General features: G+C 44.5%; 1 pseudogene; it reads right to left on the reverse strand.

The window, feature by feature from the left end:
* Nucleotides 1-25: 25 nt before the first annotated feature.
* LOC127410457 (uncharacterized) overlaps nucleotides 26-19,059 on the reverse strand; it is a 40,333-nt pseudogene continuing 21,299 nt past the window's right edge.

Consider the following 19,059-nt stretch of genomic DNA (forward strand, 5'->3'; position numbering starts at 1 on the left):
CAGCCTCTTGTCTACTGTTGTCTTCTTATGCCCTCTCAACCCTTTCGGGGTATAGGCCGCCAACAATAGATCGCCAGAGGTTTCTGTCCTGGGCCATTCTTTCCAGCTGACTCCTGTTGTATCCCATCTTGGTGATGTCTGCCTCAAGGTCATGTCACCAGGTGTTTCTTGGACGGCCTTTCTTCCGCATTCCTTGGGGGTTCCATTGCAAAGCCTGCCTAGTGATGTTGTTTGGTGGTTTGCGCAGGGTGTACCCTATCCATCTCCATCTTCTCTTCTGAATTTCTTTCTCTGCAGGAAGTTGGCTGGTGCTATCCCAGAGACTGGTATTGCTGATAGTGTCTGGCCAGCGGATCTGTAGAATCCTTCTAAGGCAGCTGTTGATAAATGTCTGGATTCTTTTGATGGTGTTTTTTCTCGATCTCCAGGTTTCGGCCCCATAAAGCAGTACTGACTTTACATTAGAGTTGAACAGCCGAATCTTTGTTTTCAAAGACAGCTCTTTTGAGCTCCAAATGTTTTTGAGCTATATGAAAGCCATTCTTGCTTTGCCGATCCTTGCCTTGACAATCGCATCTGTACCTCCCAGCTGGTCTGTAATGCTTCCCAAGTACGTGAAGGACTGCACATCTTCGAGTGGACTTCCATGCATGATGACTGGTTCAGTACTGCTGATGTTGGTCTTAAGGATCTTGGTCTTGTCTTTGTGGATGTTGAGTCCTACCTGCGATGATATGGCTGCCACAACATTTGTTTTCTCCTGCATCTGCTGGTGGCTGTGGGAGAATAGTGCAAGATCATCGGCAAAGTCCAGGTCATTGAGCTGGTTCCACAAAGTCCACTGGATTCCATTTTTGCATTCACAGGTGGACATCTTCATGATCTAGTCAATGGCGAGAAGAAAGAGGAAAGGTGTCAGCAAACATCCTTGTTTGACTCCGGTCTTCACCTGGAAGCAGTTAGTGAGCTGCCCTCCGTGGATGATTCTGCATGTCATTCCCTCGTATGAGTTCTTGATCAACTGTTGTAGTTAAATAAAATTTATGACGCCTGAATTGAATGAATGTTGTATGCTACTACGAGTCTTCCTGACAGAAATACCGCTACGCTTCCATTTCCATCAGCGTCATTTCCAGCACAGAATTCTGTTAAACACAAAACAGAATCTGAGATGTGCTGGAAATGAATTTTCATGACAAAAATGACATAAATCTCCAGTGATGCATGTACATACACTGTTGGACATTGTTAGTAGACAAATGAAATAAACTCATGAGAGAGTGAAAAAAGTTTTTAATGGGATTTTACTTTTTAGAAATTCACAGGACTGAAAGTAGAAGAAACACCCACATACAGCTCTGGAAAAAATGAAGAGACCACTGCAAAATTATCAGTTTTTCTGGATTTGCTATTTATAGGTACATGTATGTGTTTGAGTAAAATGAACATTTCTGTTTTATTCTATAAACTACTGACAACATTTCTCCCAAATTCCAAATACAAATATTGTCATTTAGAGCATTTATTTGCAGAAAATGTCAACTGGTTAAAATAACAAATAAAATGCAGTGTTTTCAGACCTTGAATAATGCAAAGAAAACAAGTTCATATTCATTTTTAAACAACACAATACTAATATTTTAACTTAGGAACAGTTCAGAAATCAATATTTGGTGGAATAACCCTGATTTTCAATCACAGCTTTCATGTGTCTTGGCATGCTCTCCACCAGTCTTTCACATTGCTGTTGGGTGACTTTATGCCACTCCTGGCTCAAAAATTCAAGCAGCTCAGCTTTGTTTGATGGCTTGTGACCATCCATCTTCCCCTTGATCACATTCCTGAGGTTTTCAGTGGGGTTCAGGTCTGGAGATTGGGCTGGCTATGACAGGGTTTTGATCTGCTGCTCCTCCATCCACACCTTGATTGACCTGGCTTGTGGCATGGAGCATTGTCCTGCTGGAAAAAACAATCCTTACGGTTGGAGAACATTGTCAGAGGAGAAAGAAGCACATTTTCTTCCAGGATAACCTTGTACGTGGCTTGATTCATGCATCCTTCACAAAGACAAATCTGCCCGATTCCATCCTTGCTGAAGCACCCCCAGATCATCACTTATCCTCCACCTGGTCGTCTAATGGTTAGACGGAGACCTGGAGAGGCCTTCAGACCACAGTATCTTGCACCCACTGTGAAATTTGGTAGAGGATCAGTGATGTTCTGGGGGTGCTTCAGCAAGGTGAAAGACTGGTAGAGGGCATGCCAAGACGCATGAAAGCTGTGATTGAAAATCAGGGTTATTCCACCAAATATTGATTTCTGAACACTTCCTTAGTTAAAACATTAGTATTGTGTTGTTTAAAAATGAATATGAACTTGTTTTCCTTGCATTATTTGAGGTCTGAAAACACTGCATCTTTTTTGTTATTCTGCAAATAAATGCTCTAAATGACAATATTTTTATTTCAGAATGTGGGAGAAATGTTGTCAGTAGTTTATAGAATAAAACAAAAATGTTCATTTTACTCAAACACATACCTATAAATAGTAAATCCAGAGAAACTGATCATTTTGCAGTGGTCTCTTCATTTTTTCCAGAGCAGTGTGTTAATGTACAGCGTATGATGGACAAATTTGATAAATCATCTTGCATTTCACAGATTTTTGTTAATTCAAATGTTTGAATGAGAAGATCCCTCCGCCTAATACCGCCTGCTTTTGACTAGCATGTAGCAAATCATGTTCATGGCGTTGATGTAACTCAAGCCTACTGGCCATTCAAACATAAAAGGGATGATCCCCTCAATATGTCCCGCTCAAACTTCCTGTTTCAAAAGGAAATACTTCAACACAGAAGAAAACTGTGCACATTAAGTGATTCCATTGGGTCTTTTTTTTTTAAATTTTTTATTTATCCCCTTTTCTCCCAATTTGGAATGCCCAATTCCCACTACTTAGTAGGTCCTCGTGGTGGCACAGTTACTCCCCTCAATCCGGGTGGCGGAGGACAAGTCTCAGTTGCCTCCACTTCTGAGACTGTCAGTCCACACATCTTATCATGTGGCTCGCTGTGCATGACACCGCAGAGACTCACAGCATGTGGAGGCTCATGCTACTTTCCGCAGTCTGCGCACAACTTACCACATGCCCCATTGAGAGCAAGAACCACTAATCGCGACCACGAGGAGGTTACCCCATGTGACTCTACCCTCCCTAGCAACCGGGCCAGTTTGGTTGCTTAGGAGACTTGGCTGGAGTCACTCAGCACACCCTGGATTAGAACTCATGACTCCAGGAGTGATAGTCAGCGTCAATACTTGCTGAGCTACCCGGGCCTCTCTCACTGGGTCTTTAATAAAAATAAAGAAAAAGACAGATAGTAAATGTTAATGACTGGTAAAAGTTCTCAGTTCACACGTTGACCGCTGTGGTAAAAAAGTTCCTGCAAGCATACCAACATTAATTTGTTCAAGCCAGTTATTGGTTTTAGAGCTTGTTTTCCTTGACTTTCCATGACATGGCATTACTGTCACAATCTGTCTGTCGATTCAGTCTGCTGAAGTCTTGAGGAATCAGTGCGTGACTGCAGAGCAGCATGTGTTCACTGAGATTGAGGTGTATTTCTGATGCTCTCTGTTAATGCGATATACATAACTGAAATAATGCAAGCAATTAGCCCACATAACAGACAATGGAGAGCTCAACCTTTACTTAGTCGATGGAAGGTATTAAAAGGATCCAATTTGAAAATGTCCCTCTTTATGGCTCTATGTTTTATGCAGAAAGGGTCAAAATATTGTGTTAAGATAAAAGTGTTAAAATAAATCCCTCTCTCATGGGTTTGGACATGCTGGATAATTCATATAAAGTGACTGTGAAGATCTCTCACATGTGGAGGTTTACTGAGCACTGGCAAACAAGTGTGCCACAGCAAATCTCATCAGGTGCACCTCACACTTTACAATACAATATTTACTTACAACACTTTTGCAGTATCACTGAAAAAACATGAAATTATAACATTCATCTACTCAGTTTGGTCTTCATTTACAAAGGTGTAAAATGAGTTGTATAATGGGTCAGTGACAAATATGGATGTTTGAGATGATAAGTAGAAATCTTTTAAAGATCTAGTTTGAAATACACAATGTGCAAAGTTCTTAGAAATCTCATGTTTGTATTCATGTTGGTTTCATACATAAAATGGTAAAAAAAAAAAAAATTGTAATTTTTTTTTTTTTAAGCAAAACATTTGGGTAACACTTTACATTAATGTTTCCTTTGTTATAGGTTTATAAAGGGGTTCATTAATGTCTAATTAGTCATTTACAAATGCATGATAAATCACTGATGTGTGCATTATAATCACACTGTGATTATAACAACATGAATAAGAATGGAGACTTACATGTTATAAATGATTAATAACAGTTATTCAACAAATTCAGTATCCTACAAAATCTACCTTAATGTAAAGTGGACACCAGTGAAGCATTTATAAAAGAGCTGCCAACATTAGAAATCTGTGCATAAAGTTGAGTATGGTTTAATGGTCATCAGGCTTTATTATATGATATCTGCTGTGAATGAGCATGAAGAGCCGAAAAGTGTTTTTGCAGAGGACTTTAGGAAACAAGTACTAGGTGACACCACTCAAAGTAGCCCCATTGGTAACACTTTACAAAAATGGTTCCATGTTTTAACATTAGTTAATGCATTAGGCATCATGAACTAATAATGAACAACATATTTTTAACAGCATTTATTAATCTAGGTTATGGTTAGTTTTTAAAAATGCTGTTGTTCATTTTTAGTCTATGTTAGTTCATATTGAATTAACTAATGTTAACATACAACTTTAAAATGTGGAATTGTACTAGTACATGTTGAAATTAACATTAACCAAGGTTAATAAATGCCGTAAAAGTATCGTTCATTGTTAATTTATGTTAACTAATGTGAACTAATACAACATTACTGTAAAGTTTTACCGCACCATTCTTTTGACTTCAACGTGACAAGGAAACAATATATACATTACAGTAATGAATAAAAACACTATGGGCATATAAACAATATAGGGCACTGTAGCAAAATTACATAGTCCATGCTTTCAATCTCACTATAACTGTCTATTTTATTACATTATGAAATAAATCATGATTTAGAGCATTTTATGTTTTTTTTTTTATAATTTAAAAATGAATAAGTGTATTTATTAAGCATTTAGAGCATATGTTAAAATTCTGACAATCTAGCAAGCACTGCATTAAATTCACCCTTTTTATTGATGTTGTTATAACCACATATCAATGATTTATAATGCATTTGTAAATGACTTATTAGGGAACACCAAATTTTTATTTAATGGCATAAAATAATGTAGTTTAACCATTATGTTTGTAAAATCAGTATGTAAAACAAAACACTAACTAATCTTGACATGTTATAAAAAGGTCAAATTATATGACAGTTTTGAAGAAACATATTGACCTTGACACACAATTATGAGGGTCTAAAAGGGTCCTCTGTGGGATATCATTTCTAGTTTTATGTTGTTGTTTTTATTTTTTTATTTTTTGGGGGTCACATGATTACAAATTTACTTTCTCCTTGTTGGTTATACTTTACTGTCTTTGATTTTGTGGAAAATTTTTTTTTATTTTAAATATTAAGAGTATTGTAAAACAAAATCTGCTTGACTACTTCCCAGTGGCCATATCACCCTGCAGCTCTTGCTTGGTTGCCCACTAAAGCTAAGCAGGGTTGACCCTAGTCAGTACCTGGATGGGAGACCTCCTGGGGTAAACTAAGGTTTCTGCTGGAAGAGGTATTAGAGAGGTCAGCAAGGGGTGCTCACCCTGCAGTCTGTGTGGGTCCTAATGCCCCAGTGAAGTGATGGGGACACTATACTGTAAAAAGGCACTGTCTTTTGGATGAGACATTAAACTGAGGTCCTGACACTCTGTGGTCATTAAAAATCCCATGGCCAAATTCCCCCCATTGGCCCTTATCTATAGTGTCCCCTATCATGGCCTCCTAATATCCCCCATCCCTGAAATGGCTGCATCATTTTACTCTCCATCAATAGCTGGTGTGTGGTGAGCGTATTGGTGCACTATGGCTGCGGTCGTATCATCCAGGTGGATGCTGCACACTGGAGGTGGTTGAGGAGATTCCCCCTCTACTATGTAAAGTGCTTTGAGGGCCTAGAAAAGCAATATACAGTATAAATGTAAGGAATTATTATTATTATTACTTAATAATAAAAGATAAAAATACAAAGTAAGAATTGCAAAAATAAAAATGTATTTTCTTAAATTACATTTATTCAGAAATTGAAAACATGTTCGTCATAAAATGTTTAGATACACAGTCCTACACTCATTATTCTTAATGTGTTTGGTCATATATTAAACTTAGTTCTTTTATTGGATAAGTTCATAAATCAAAAACCGATCAGAACACATAGATTTTTGCCAATTACCCTGATTTCACTCTGCATATATACACCTTTACCAGCGTTCTTGCCAGCTTATCCAATTTGCGCAAGTGTTGTGTGCATGTCTGTTTTAATGTCCAAACCAGAGAAAAACACAGTTTCAAATGGCAAACATGTTTTGACGGGTTGATTTTTTATAGTTCCCTATCTGTCACTCACTCGACGTTGGTGTCGATGTAGTGACACTAGGGGTCACTCTTGGGAGCCCGAGACACCTCTGGTCTTTGATAAAAGGCCAATGAAAATTGGCGAGTGGTATTTGCATGCCACTCCCCCGAACATACGGGTATAAAAGGAGCTGGTATGCAACCACTCATTCAGATTTTCTCTTCGGAGCCGAACGGTCATGCTCATTGAGCTGAATACTACTGTTCATTCACCTGCTGGATCTGACGGCGCATTTCAGCGGCTTCTCCCCCCTCTGCACTGGTGCACTGCAGAGAACGCCCCTGGGTGCTTCGGCAGAAAAACTAGAGAGTATATTTTCTGAAAGAGCATTTTTCCCCTCTAAAAGAGTATATATTTCTCTAAAAGAGCGCACACACGGAACGTCTTTTTAAAGATGCTTTTCCGATTGTGTGTTATTCCTGGTTGTGCTCGTTATCTCTCGCCTTCTAACGGTCACGATCACTGTCTTTCGTGTCTGGGCACTGCTCACGCGGAGACAGCGTTCGTGGATGGTCACATTCTCATTGCGAGAATGTGTCCATGGCAACGTTGCGGTCGCGGCTCGCCTTCGTAAGGAAGCGAGCCACCCCAGAGGCTCCCGCCTCGGTCCTTTTACCCACGGGTTTGAGGCCAGCGCGGCTAGCACTGGGGGCGATTTGGGGACCCCAATGGGACCGCCTCCGCCGGGTATCCCCCCGCGGACCTCCCATTCCCCAGCACGCTCGTCTGCCCCGATCGGGCTTCCGGGTGAGTCCGCCGGCTCGTCTCACGGCGAGTTCGACCTCTTATTCGGAGCCCGCGAAAGTGATGAGCTCTCGAGCGCAGCATCGGAGAGCGGGCTCGTCCAGTCGGAAGCCTCGGCTGGGCTCCTCCCTTCGGGGTCGATCGCCCAGTCACAGGCTGACGCGGAGATGACGACATGCTTTCCCGGACAGCCGCGAGCGTCGGTTAGAGTGGATTTCACCGCTCTTCCCTGAACCCTCGCGGCTCTGTGATTGGTTCCTGGGCTCGCGGCGCCGCTCAAAGCCACGCCCCGCCCCGTTCCTTTCTTCCCGGAAGTGCATGAAGAGCTGACAAGATCGCGGGAGGCACCTTTTACTGCCCGGTCCCGATCTTTTCAGCTTCCCCGCTCTCACTACCCTCGATGGTGGGGCGGCCAAGGGTTATTCGGCAATCCCCCGGTGGATAAAGGTGCTCGCGGTGCACCTATGCCCGCAGAGCGCCGCCACCTGGCATGGGTGCCCAAAGCCCCCGTCCAAGGCCTGTAGGTTTACGTCGTCTCTGACGGTCAAAGCCTACGGCGCTGCTGGACAAGCCGCCTCCGCCCTGCACGCCATGGCTCTCCTGCAAGTCCGCCAAGGCGCTAAAGGAACTGCACGAGGGTAGTTCCGCCCCGGGATTGATGCAGGAACTGCGCTCGGCGACCGACCTCGCTCTCCGAGCGACGGAGGTCACGGCGCGGTCTCCCGGGCGGACGATGGCCACACTAGTGGTCCAGGAGTGCCACCTTTGGCTCAACCTGGTCGAGATGGGTGAGGCCGACAGGACACGATTCCTTGCTGCCCCCATTTTCCAGGCGGGCCTATTCGGCGACACTGTCGAGGACTTTGCCCAGCAGTTCTCGATGGTAGAGCAGTAGATGGATGCTAGCCGGCTTGTCCTGCCCCAGCGTGGCTCAAGATCCCCCCATCTACTCATCGCCGAGGGCGTCCCCCTGCGGTGACTGCACCGGCTCCGCCGCAGCCCGCCCGTCCGGCCCGGCCCCGGCGTGGAGCCCACTGCAGGAAGCCGACGCCACCCGTCTCACAGCCGGCACTGAAGAACCCACGGAGGTCTTCGAAGCGCCCCTGAGACGGGCGACCCAGGGACAACGAAACCCGCTGCTCTGGAGCTGGTAAGCAGATCTTCTTTTTGTTACCTTTTGCATTTAAATTGCGCTGCATGCCCAAGTGGCTGCAGTACTCAAGAGCTCCGCAAGAGTGGTTTCCTTGTTCCCTGGGTCACATATTCGGTGTGTATGGCTGGCATCACGACCACCGTCCACCACTCCATTTGGCAGGTTGGCGCTCCAGCGGCGGTCTCCCGCCCTGAGCGCCCAGCTGTGGCACAAATCCGCCCCCGATGTGACAGTCTCCACGGGTCATGAGGACAGGCCTCTTCCTCCCCCGTCCCAGGCTGTTCCGGGGGTGGTCACAAGGAGCCAGGTAAGTGCTTCGATGTCCTCGGACTCAGCACGGCCACGATGTGGTGTGGCACCTCAAGCTCCGCCCCGCCGCGAGGCCCCACCCGCCGGTACATCCGATGACGGTGTCCCTTTGGTCCCCCTTGCGTGGAACTCGGGTGCATGGCTTGCGCTTTCCAGTCTGTCGCGAGGGCTGGTCCGGACCGTCCGACTCGGCTGCACGATTCACTTCGCTGGGCATCCGCCCAGGTCCAGCGGTGTCCACTTCACCTTGGTGAAAGATGGAAACGCTGCTACCTTGCGCGGAGATCGCTACCCTCCTACGGAAGGACGCGATAGAACCTGTCCCTCCAGCAAAGATGAAGAGGGGGTTTTACAGCCCCTACTTCATTGTACCGAAAAAAGGCGGTGGGTTGCGGCCAATCTTGGACATGCGAGTACTGAACCGGGCCTTACACAGACTCCCGTTCAAGATGCTGACGCAAAGACGCATTCTAGCGAGCGTCCGGCATCAAGATTGGTTCGCGGCGGTAGACCCGAAGGATGCGTACTTTCACGTCTCGATCCTTCCTCGACACAGACCCTTCCTGCGGTTTGCGTTCGAGGGTCAGGCGTATCGGTACAAGTCCTCCCTTTTGGCCTGTCCCTGTCTCCTCGCGTCTTTACGAAGATCGCAGAGGCTGCCCTTGCCCCGTTAAGGGAGGTGGGCATTCGCATTCTCAACTATCTCGACGACTGGCTAATCCTAGCTCACTCTCGAGACGGGTTATGCGCACACAGGGACCTGGTGCTCTCACACCTCAGCCGACTAGGGCTTCGGGTCAGCTGGGAAAAGAGCAAGCTCCTCCCGGTTCAGAGCATCTCTTTTCTCGGTTTGGAGTTGGACTCAGTCTCCTTGACGGCGCACCTTACGAACGAGCGCGCCCAGTCGGTGCTGGCCTGTTTGAAGGCGTTCAAACAGAAAACAGCGGTTCCACTGAAACATTTTCAGGTGCGGTGTGGCTCTATTTATCCGCTCTCCCTGTGCTTACTGAAATTAGAGACAGGTGTTAGACATAATTTGGCTCAGGTGTAAGCGCCCTTACCGCTTTCTCTCTCTCTGGAGAGATGCTTGACCACGCCCCCGCTGCCACATATCCCCACCGCCCGACTCAGGCCGGGGCGGCATCCGGCCTGCCTACCACTCCCCCCCATTCCTGGAAAGGAAGTCGGCGACCGCCATCTGCGCCCCCGGTCTGTGGAGTACCTTGAACTTAAACGGCTGATGAGCCATATACCAACGGGTGATCCGGGCATTAGTATCTTTCATGCAATGGAGCCACTGGAGTGGGGCGTGATCCGAGCAGAGGGTGAAGGCCCACCCCAGCAGGTAGTATCGGAGAGTGAGGACTGCCCACTTGATGGCGAGACACTCCTTTTCCACGGTGCTGTACTTAGTTTCCCTTTACGAGAGCTTACGGCTAATGTACAGCACCGGGCGCTCCTCCCCCTCCACCAACTGCGAGAGTACGGCCCCCAGCCCTCTGTCTCAAGCATCTGTCTGTAAAACAAAAGGGAGAGAGAAGTCAGGTGAATGTAAAAGCGGCCCCCCGCAAAGTGCAGCTTTAACTTGCGTGAATGCCCGTTGACACTGCTCCATCCACTGGACCGGATCTGGAACTCCCTTTTTAGTGAGTTTAGTCAGCGGGCTGGTGACGTCCGAATAATTAGGTACGAACCTTCTATAATAGCCAGCCAGCCCCAGGAACTGTCTCACCCCCTTTTTGGTCTTGGGTCTCGGGCAGGTCGCAATTGCCGCTGTCTTGTCAATTTGGGGACGCACCTGCCCGTGGCCCAAGTGGAACCCCAGATACCGTACCTCCACCCGTCCAATCGCGCACTTCTTCGGATTCACTGTGAGTCCCGCTCAGCGCAGCGATCTCAGAACCGCCCTCAGATGTTGCATGTGCCACTGCCAATCATTGCTATAAATAATGATGTCATCTAAATAGGCAGCGGTGTAAGCTGAATGCGGTCTGAGGATTCGGTCCATGAGACGCTGAAACGTAGCTGGGGCTCCAAACAAACCGAACGGAAGTGTCACAAATTGGTGTAATCCAAACGGTGTGGAGAAGGCGGTTTTCTCACGGGAAATTGGTGTCAAGGGGATCTGCCAATAACCCTTCGTCAAGTCCAATGTCGAATAAAAACGAGCAGTGCCCAACCGATCGAGCAACTCATCAACGCGAGGCATTGGATATGCATCAAATTTAGACACCGCGTTAACTTTTCTATAATTCACACAGAATCGCACAGACCCGTCGCTCTTAGGCACTAGAGCAACTGGGCTGGACCAATCACTGTGGGATACTTCTATTACCCCCATATCAAGCATCGCATCCAATTCTTCCCGAACAATTTTCTTCTTGTGTTCGGGTAGTCGATAGGGGCAGCTACGTACCACGACCCTCGGCTCGGTCTCGATGTGGTGATGGATGAGGTTTGTACGTCCCGGTAGAGGGGAGAACACATCTGCAAACTCCTGTTGCAACCTAGCAACCTCCGCGAGTTGGCTCGGTGAGAGGTGGTCTCCGCAAATGACTGGGGTGAACTGTTTATGTTTTGAACTCACCTCCGGTCCGAGCTCTGCCTTCTCGGGAACTACCGTAGCCAACGTCACGGGAACCGCCTCCCTCCACAATTTCAGGAGATTGATGTGGTATATTTGATGTGCGTCCCCTCTATCGGTTCGTTTAACCTCATAATCGAGATCTCCCACTCGTCGTGTGACCTCAAAGGGTCCTTGCCACTTGGCGGGTAATTTAGAGCTCGATGTGGGCAGCAATACAAGCACTTTATCTCCTGGTGCAAATTCCCTTAGCTGAGTTCCCCTGTCATACAGTCGGCGCTGTCATTCTTGAGCTTGGAGCAAATTCTCCTGTGTTAGTTGCCCCAAGGTGTGGAGTTTTGCTCTAAGATCAAGAACGTACTGAATTTCATTTTTACTGTTTGAAGGTCCCTCCTCCCAGGCCTCTCGCAATATATCAAGCACACCGTGTGGGCGTCGCCCATACAGCAGCTCGAATGCGGAGAAGCCAGTGGAGGCTTGCGGGACCTCTCGTACTGCGAATAACAGGGGGTCGAGCCATTTATCCCAATTTCTAGCATCATCGTGCACGAACTTACGAATCATGTTTTTGAGGGTTTTATTAAATCGTTCCACCAGGCCATCCGTTTGAGGATGGTATACGCTGGTGCGAATCGATTTAATATTTAACAACTCGTACAGTTCGCGTAGTGTCCGTGACATAAATGTTGTGCCCTGATCGGTGAGGATTTCTTTTGGAATCCCCACCCGGGAGATTATTTTGAAGAGTGCCTCCGCAACACTGTGTGCTGAGATGTTGCGAAGAGGCACGGCTTCCGGATATCGCATTGCATAGTCCACTAGGACCAATACAAAGCGATGTCCGCGTGCTGACCATTCTAATGGCCCGACGAGGTCCATTCCAATTCTCTCAAAGGGGACCTCGATCAGAGGGAGAGGGCGCAATGGTGCTTTTGGGGTGGCCAGTGTGTTAACCAGCTGGCATTCATGGCACGCCGCACACCACCTTTGGACATCGCCGCCAATGCCCGGCCAGTAGAAACGGGCTATTAGACGGTTCAGTGTTTTCCTTTCTCCTAGGTGACCTGCCATGGGATTATAATGAGCCACCTGGAATACCATTTCCCGACGAGAGAGAGCAGAATGAGAGGAGAGAGGGGAGGGGGAAGAAACAGAGGGGGGACAAAAAATGTAGGAGGGGTCTTCCGCCCTCGGGATCGCCGCCATATGGTCCTCCGCAAGCTGGACAGCTTCCGCCAACGACGCCGGGCGGTGGCACTGGACCCACTCCGCCATCCCTTTTGGCAGTCGATGTGTGAATTGCTCCAGTACCACCTGGTCGATTACTCCATCGACGTCGCGGTCCCCCGCTAGCAGCCATCTTCGGCAGGCGTCACAGAGCCGCTGGGTGAAGGCAAACGGAGCAACTTCAAGCTCCAGAAGAGTTGACGACTTTCCTCCGGAGTGCGACCAACCCGTTGCAAGATGGCTCTCTTCAAATCTCCGTAGGCCAGGAGGCTTGTTGCTGGCAGTTGTTGAGCCGTGAGCTGGGCTTCCCTGGACAATAGTGGGATCAGTCGTGCCGCCCATTGGCCGAGCGGCCAACCCCAGATCTCGGCGGTCCGCTCAAACAAATCCAGGAAGGCCTCGGGGTCGTCCGCCGCCCCCATTTTCTGTAAAGCTGGCGGGGGTAACGGTGTGGGAGCGTCCGGGGTCGTGGCTGAGGACGCTTCCTGGCTGAGGAGGCTCCGGATCGCCTGCCGGTCCTCGGCTTGAGCGGTGATCTTGGTCTTGTCGGAGCTCCAGCAGTGTCTGTTTGTGGCTCTGATGTAAGCTAGCGAGGGCTTGGAGGATCTCCGCCAACTGGGAGGACTCTACAGGACGACTTCCATCCATTTTCAACCCAAACTTCAATCCCGGGTTTCGGCACCAGTGTAGGGAGGAAACGACAAGCAGCTTTCCTGGTTCAGGTAAGGATTTATTTTTCTCTTGCAATATACACTTTAATCACACACTGCCTCACCAACATAAAACTCTCATCATAAAACTCTTGCTTTCTGTTCAGTTCTGTGGTGCCCAGTCTCTCTCTCCTTCTACTTGCGGTGTGGCTCTATTTATCCGCTCTCCCCGTGCTTACTGAAATTAGAGACAGGTGTTAGACATAATTTGGCTCAGGTGTAAGCGCCCTTACCGCTTTCTCTCTCTCCGGAGAGATGCTTGACCACGCCCCCGCTGCCACAAGATGCCTTTCACTTATTTTTGTAGCAGAGTTATAGAAAGTGCAGAGGCGCAAAAACCATTTATGCAATGTATGCAATTCAAAGGGGTGCCATGTAAAGGGGGGTGCCAGTGGCTCACTAAAGGAGCCCCCCCCCCCGTCTGCTCATTGCTTATGAGGGGACGGCAATCAACACCCCCACCACCCCCTCCCCCACTCGACAGATTTAAGGGCCGCAAAAGTTAGTCGCATACATACTCGAAAATGGATAGTTGTGCCCCAGAGAAAATGAGAAGTGTTTTTGGTTCCAGCAGACCTGATTAATGCAGCATAACTATGGGTTGAGGGATAAATTAGGTGTAATGGCTGAAGTCATGAGTCTTTAGTCTAGACTTAAACTGAGAGTGTTTCTGGGTCCCAAACAATGTCAGGAAGACTATTCCATAGTTTAGGAGCCAAACAGGAAAAAGATCTTTTGTGGTACTATCAACAGGACAGAATTTTGCGATCATAGTGAATTTAATGAATTACTGTATAGCGCCATAGAAGATCTCTTAAGTACTGAGGAGCAAGACCATTCAAAGCTTTGTAAGTAATTAGCAGAATTTTAAAATTGATACAAAACCTAGCTGACAGCCAATGTAGTGACAATAAAATTGGGCTCATATGATCATATTTCTTGGTTCTAGTAAGCACTTTAGCTGCAACATTTAAAAAAACTTTATTTTTTGATGATCCGATCACATGTGGTCAGCATTAAATACAGGTTTAAACGTGGTCTAAAACGTTTTGTGATTGCATCACAAAAATCACATATGAATGTGGTCAAAAACATATGTGACCACATCGCATTTGAGGTGTAAATGCTAATTTGTCCTGTATGCGTCCCAGCAGCAGTGAAGTGCCACCCCTCACCTGTCAATCAACCGATTTTCGAGCGGCTTTAAAAGGAAATAACCATCCGATCTAAAAATTTTAAAAAGCAGATACATACACAATCACAAGAACTTCACAGATCTTCTTCAGTGTATCTGTTATCAACACAGATGAGAAGCACGAACACTTGAAGCTCCTTTAATACAGGTAATATACTAAAATAAAAGATAATTCTGCTTGACATGTTGGGTTTGTTCTTAGATTAAATTTCAACCGCATCTGGGAGAAACTTTGAGATCTGTGGCTTCTTGATAAGTGGTTTGATAACTGATAGCTTGAAAGTTCTGGGGACATGTCCTAAAGATAGCGAGTATATAATATTGAGAAGAGGTTATGAGATTACAGGAAACACCTCTTTCAGTAGCTCAGTGGGTATAGGGTATAGCATACATGTTGTTGCTTTTGATGATTTAATAAGTTTTATTAGCTCTTCTTGACATATAACAGCAAAGGAATGATGTTGTTCTTAGGGAATTCTATGAGACACTGTCTGAGGTGCTATGGCGGACTGTTGAATAATTCCAATTTTCTTTCTGATGGTCTCAATTTTATTAGTAAAGAAATTCATAAAGTCATTACTACTGTGCTCTGAGGGAATATCTGGTTTAGTCAAAGCTTTCTTGTCAATTTAGTAAATAAGTACCAAGAATTGTTGTGGTTATTTTCTATGAGTTTGCAAAAATATGCAGACCTGGCAGCCTGTCTGTAGCTGGAGACACTATCTTTCCATGCAGTGCAACCTCTCTAAATTTGTTCTCTTCCACTTGCTGTCCATTTTCCGAGCTGCTTTCTTGAGAACATGAGTGTGATTATTGCACCACAGTGTGGGGCTTTTCTCTTTAACTTTCTTTAATCGAAGGGGGCAACACTATCTAGGGTGCTAGAGAAGACTGTGTCCATATTTTCTGTGACTACATCAAGTTCTTCTGAACCTTTTGGCATACTGAGTATTTGAGACAGATCTGGAAGAATTTAGACTCAAGGGGGGTAGACTCATTTCAACTAATATATTCATCTGATTTAAGCCAGGTTTCTGTTAAACAGAGTGCATACAAACTATGATCTGTAATAATTTCATTAACAATTAGTGCTTTGAATGAAAGAGATCTAATGTTTAGTAGCCCAAACTTTCATACTGTGGATGTATATCTTTTATTTCTTGTAATTTTCTTGTAAGTTTCTTCTAAATGACTTAAAGGAATGTTCCAGGTTCAGTACAAGTTAAACTAAATTGACAGCATTTGTGGCATAATGTTGATTACCACAAAAATGAATTTCAACTCATTCCTTCTTTTCTTTAAAAAAAAGCAAAAATCGAGGTTAGAGTGAGGCACTTACAATGGAAGTGAATGGGGACAATGAAAGTGAACGTGGCCAATTTTTGGAGGGTTTAAACACAGAAATGTGAAGCTTATAGTTTTCTAAAAGCACTTACATTAATTCTTCTGTTAAAACTTGTGTATTATTTGAGCTGTAAAGTTGTTTCAATTGTAATTTTCACAGTCGTTTTAGGGTTTGTTGACATTACATCAGCATGGTAACAAAGTTGTAAAATTGGCTACAACTTTACACAGAAAAGGCTTGTAAGTGATTTTATCTCACTAAAATCATGTTTACACACATATTCTTTATGTCTTGTGATTATAATTTTGAAAAAGTGGTATTTTAATGTAAATAAATACCCCCATTCACTTCTATTGTAAGTGCCTCACTGGAACCTCGATTTTTGCTTTTTTTTTTTTTTTAAGAAAAGGAGGAATGAGTCGAAATTAATTTTTGTGGTAATCAACATTATGCCACAAATGCTTTAGATTGAGCTTAACTTGTATTGAACCTGGAACATTCCTTTAATAAAGGTTTTGTGTTTGGCAGTTTGGGGAACAGACACAGTCTTTATGTGAGATCTAGTTGACAAAGTCTATGTGTTGTAGTTTATATAACCTCTGTGATGTCTCAAGGCAGCTAGCAGACAGTCAGTTTTGCCAGTCTGTCTGCTTCCTGACCTTGGCCCCAGTTAGTCAAATACTATCACTACTAAGACTATGAGCTAAATTACTAGAGAGGAGAGCGGCACTTTCCCTGGAGGGATGGAGTCTGTCTCTCTTTACCCCAGAAACTCTTCCAATCGTCTACAAATACAATGCTATTCTCCGGACACCACTCAGACATCCAGCTATTCAGTAACACTAATCTATTATAAACCTCATCACCACGATGAGCAGGGTCCATAAAGTACATAAAGGCTCCATAATATGAATCAATACGACTCCATTGTTTAAATATATATCTACAGAAGCAATGCAATCATTTTGGGTGAGAAACAGATCAATATTTCAATCCTTTTTTACTATAAATCTCTACTTTCACTTTCAGAATGTGAAAGAATATGAAAGTGAAAGTGGAGATTTATAGTAAAAAAAAAGGACTTAAATATCGATCTGTTTCTCACCCTCATCTATCATATCTCTTTTGAAGATATAGACAATTAACCACTGGAGTCATATGGATTACTTTTATGTTTCCTTTATCTGCTTTTTGGACCTTCATAGTTCTGGCCACCATTCACTTGAATTGTATGGACTTACAGGGATGAAATTTTGTACTAAAAATCTTTGTTTGTGTTCTGCAGAAGGAAGAAAGTAATACACATCTCGGATGGTATGAGGGTGAGTAAATGATGAGAGAATTTGAATTTTTTGGTGAACTATCCCTTTAATAGCATCTCAGTAGCAAAAACAATGTTAGCCATATACAACTCTATGCAGGTACCCAGACGTGAATGTGTGTTTTTGGATTACAGTAGCAGAAACAAATCTCAGTATTCAAGGTGGCAAAACAGTTGCCAGCGGTGCTATTTTTTCTGGTAGATAGCTACAGTATAAACATTTCAATGGTTAAACCAACTTAAACTAATTTGTTCTGCAAGATTCTCTTTAAAATGTAGCTCAGCCATGACTAAAGTTCACTTGAAAGAGATAAGTGTACACAGAAGAACACAGTTTATGCTACTGTATACTTGCTATAGCACCCCTTGCAGCACCACTGATAATGCAATGCATCTAATTTTCAAATGCAGCGATACGTGAAATCAGGCTTGCATATCTGGAAGCATCTGTGTTCACAAACTTTTATAAAGAAGCCTATGTTTCGGGCCTTACACCCTGTCCTAACCAGACACAACACTGTGTCACACGATAAAAGGTATCTTTTCCATGTTAATCAGAGTTTTTGTCCTAACCAACCGTGACAAACAATGAGCGACAAGGCATTCTATCGATGGCTTAGTTTCTATTTCTGCAGTGTCGTGCCTGGTAGCCCCATCAGCAAAAGAATTCTCATGGGTCTGAAATCCTTCTCATAACAGTATATTAAAGCCAACGTTTCAGAAGCCAGTTCAAAACAATGTGATGACTGTTGTGCTGAGGTCTCACTCTCTTCCGTTGGAGGTCTGTCACACACAAGCATACGTTTCATAATGGAGGAGTGGTGATAAATACAGACTCTCTCTGACTTTTTCTCCAATTTCCTGCCACGTGGAGATTGCCGAAATAATGACAGAAGTATGAACATAAACAATGGTGAATCACAAATGAGGATCTGATTCATAGAGTAAATTTGCCCTGTACATTTGTGTGATTGTATATTCATCCCCTTGGGGTTTGCCGTGAGAAAAAAAATTACGTTCAATAAACAGACTGTTTCACCTGACTGTTCTTCGTTGGCTTATTCCAGTGGTGTTTCCTCTAAAATGCCCACAGTTTTTGACTTTATTGTCATTTATTATAATTTTAGTGTATTAGTACCATGCTGCCATGTTGAGTCCAGTGTGGACAGACAAATTGCTTGTCACTGCAATCTTATCATGTCACATCTGGTTAGGACAGTTGACGTGTTAGAGTTGGTAAATTCTGTTTCAGTCATTCGAATTAAAACTCTAATTCAATGATTTGTTTGTCATCACTCAAAAACTGAAGACTCCTTGTGGCATTTTGTATGTATTAAATTATACAGTGAAAATATATAATGGTAAATTATAGATTTTCAATTTAATTTAAATTAAAACACATTTGAATATGCTCTGCTACGGCTTAGTATTTCCAAGTGAGAGTTAATTCAGGGATGCCCACTTATAATCTTCAGAGGAAAAGAGCTGACTGACTTGATAGTCAGGCACTGAAGTATAACTCGACTATTCGAGTCATGGAACATTAGGTTTTACAATTACTAGAATTACTGAATTAGAATTCCATAATTATTGATTACCTTGTGTTACATAAGGCTGAGTGAAGTCAAACCGGAGCAGATACAGTTGCAGAGGCAGCCTCACACTGCGTGCTGCTCTGGGGAAAAAAGATAGAAATTGTAAAAAGCAGCAAATGCTAAAACAGACAAAATTAGATTTGTGAGCTGTTTGACAGCAACATTACTTAAGATGAGGAACAACTTGTCGGTGGAAGAACTTTTTT

Source organism: Myxocyprinus asiaticus, chromosome 19, assembly GCF_019703515.2.
Source record: "Myxocyprinus asiaticus isolate MX2 ecotype Aquarium Trade chromosome 19, UBuf_Myxa_2, whole genome shotgun sequence".
NCBI classification, from domain to species: Eukaryota; Metazoa; Chordata; class Actinopteri; order Cypriniformes; family Catostomidae; genus Myxocyprinus; species Myxocyprinus asiaticus.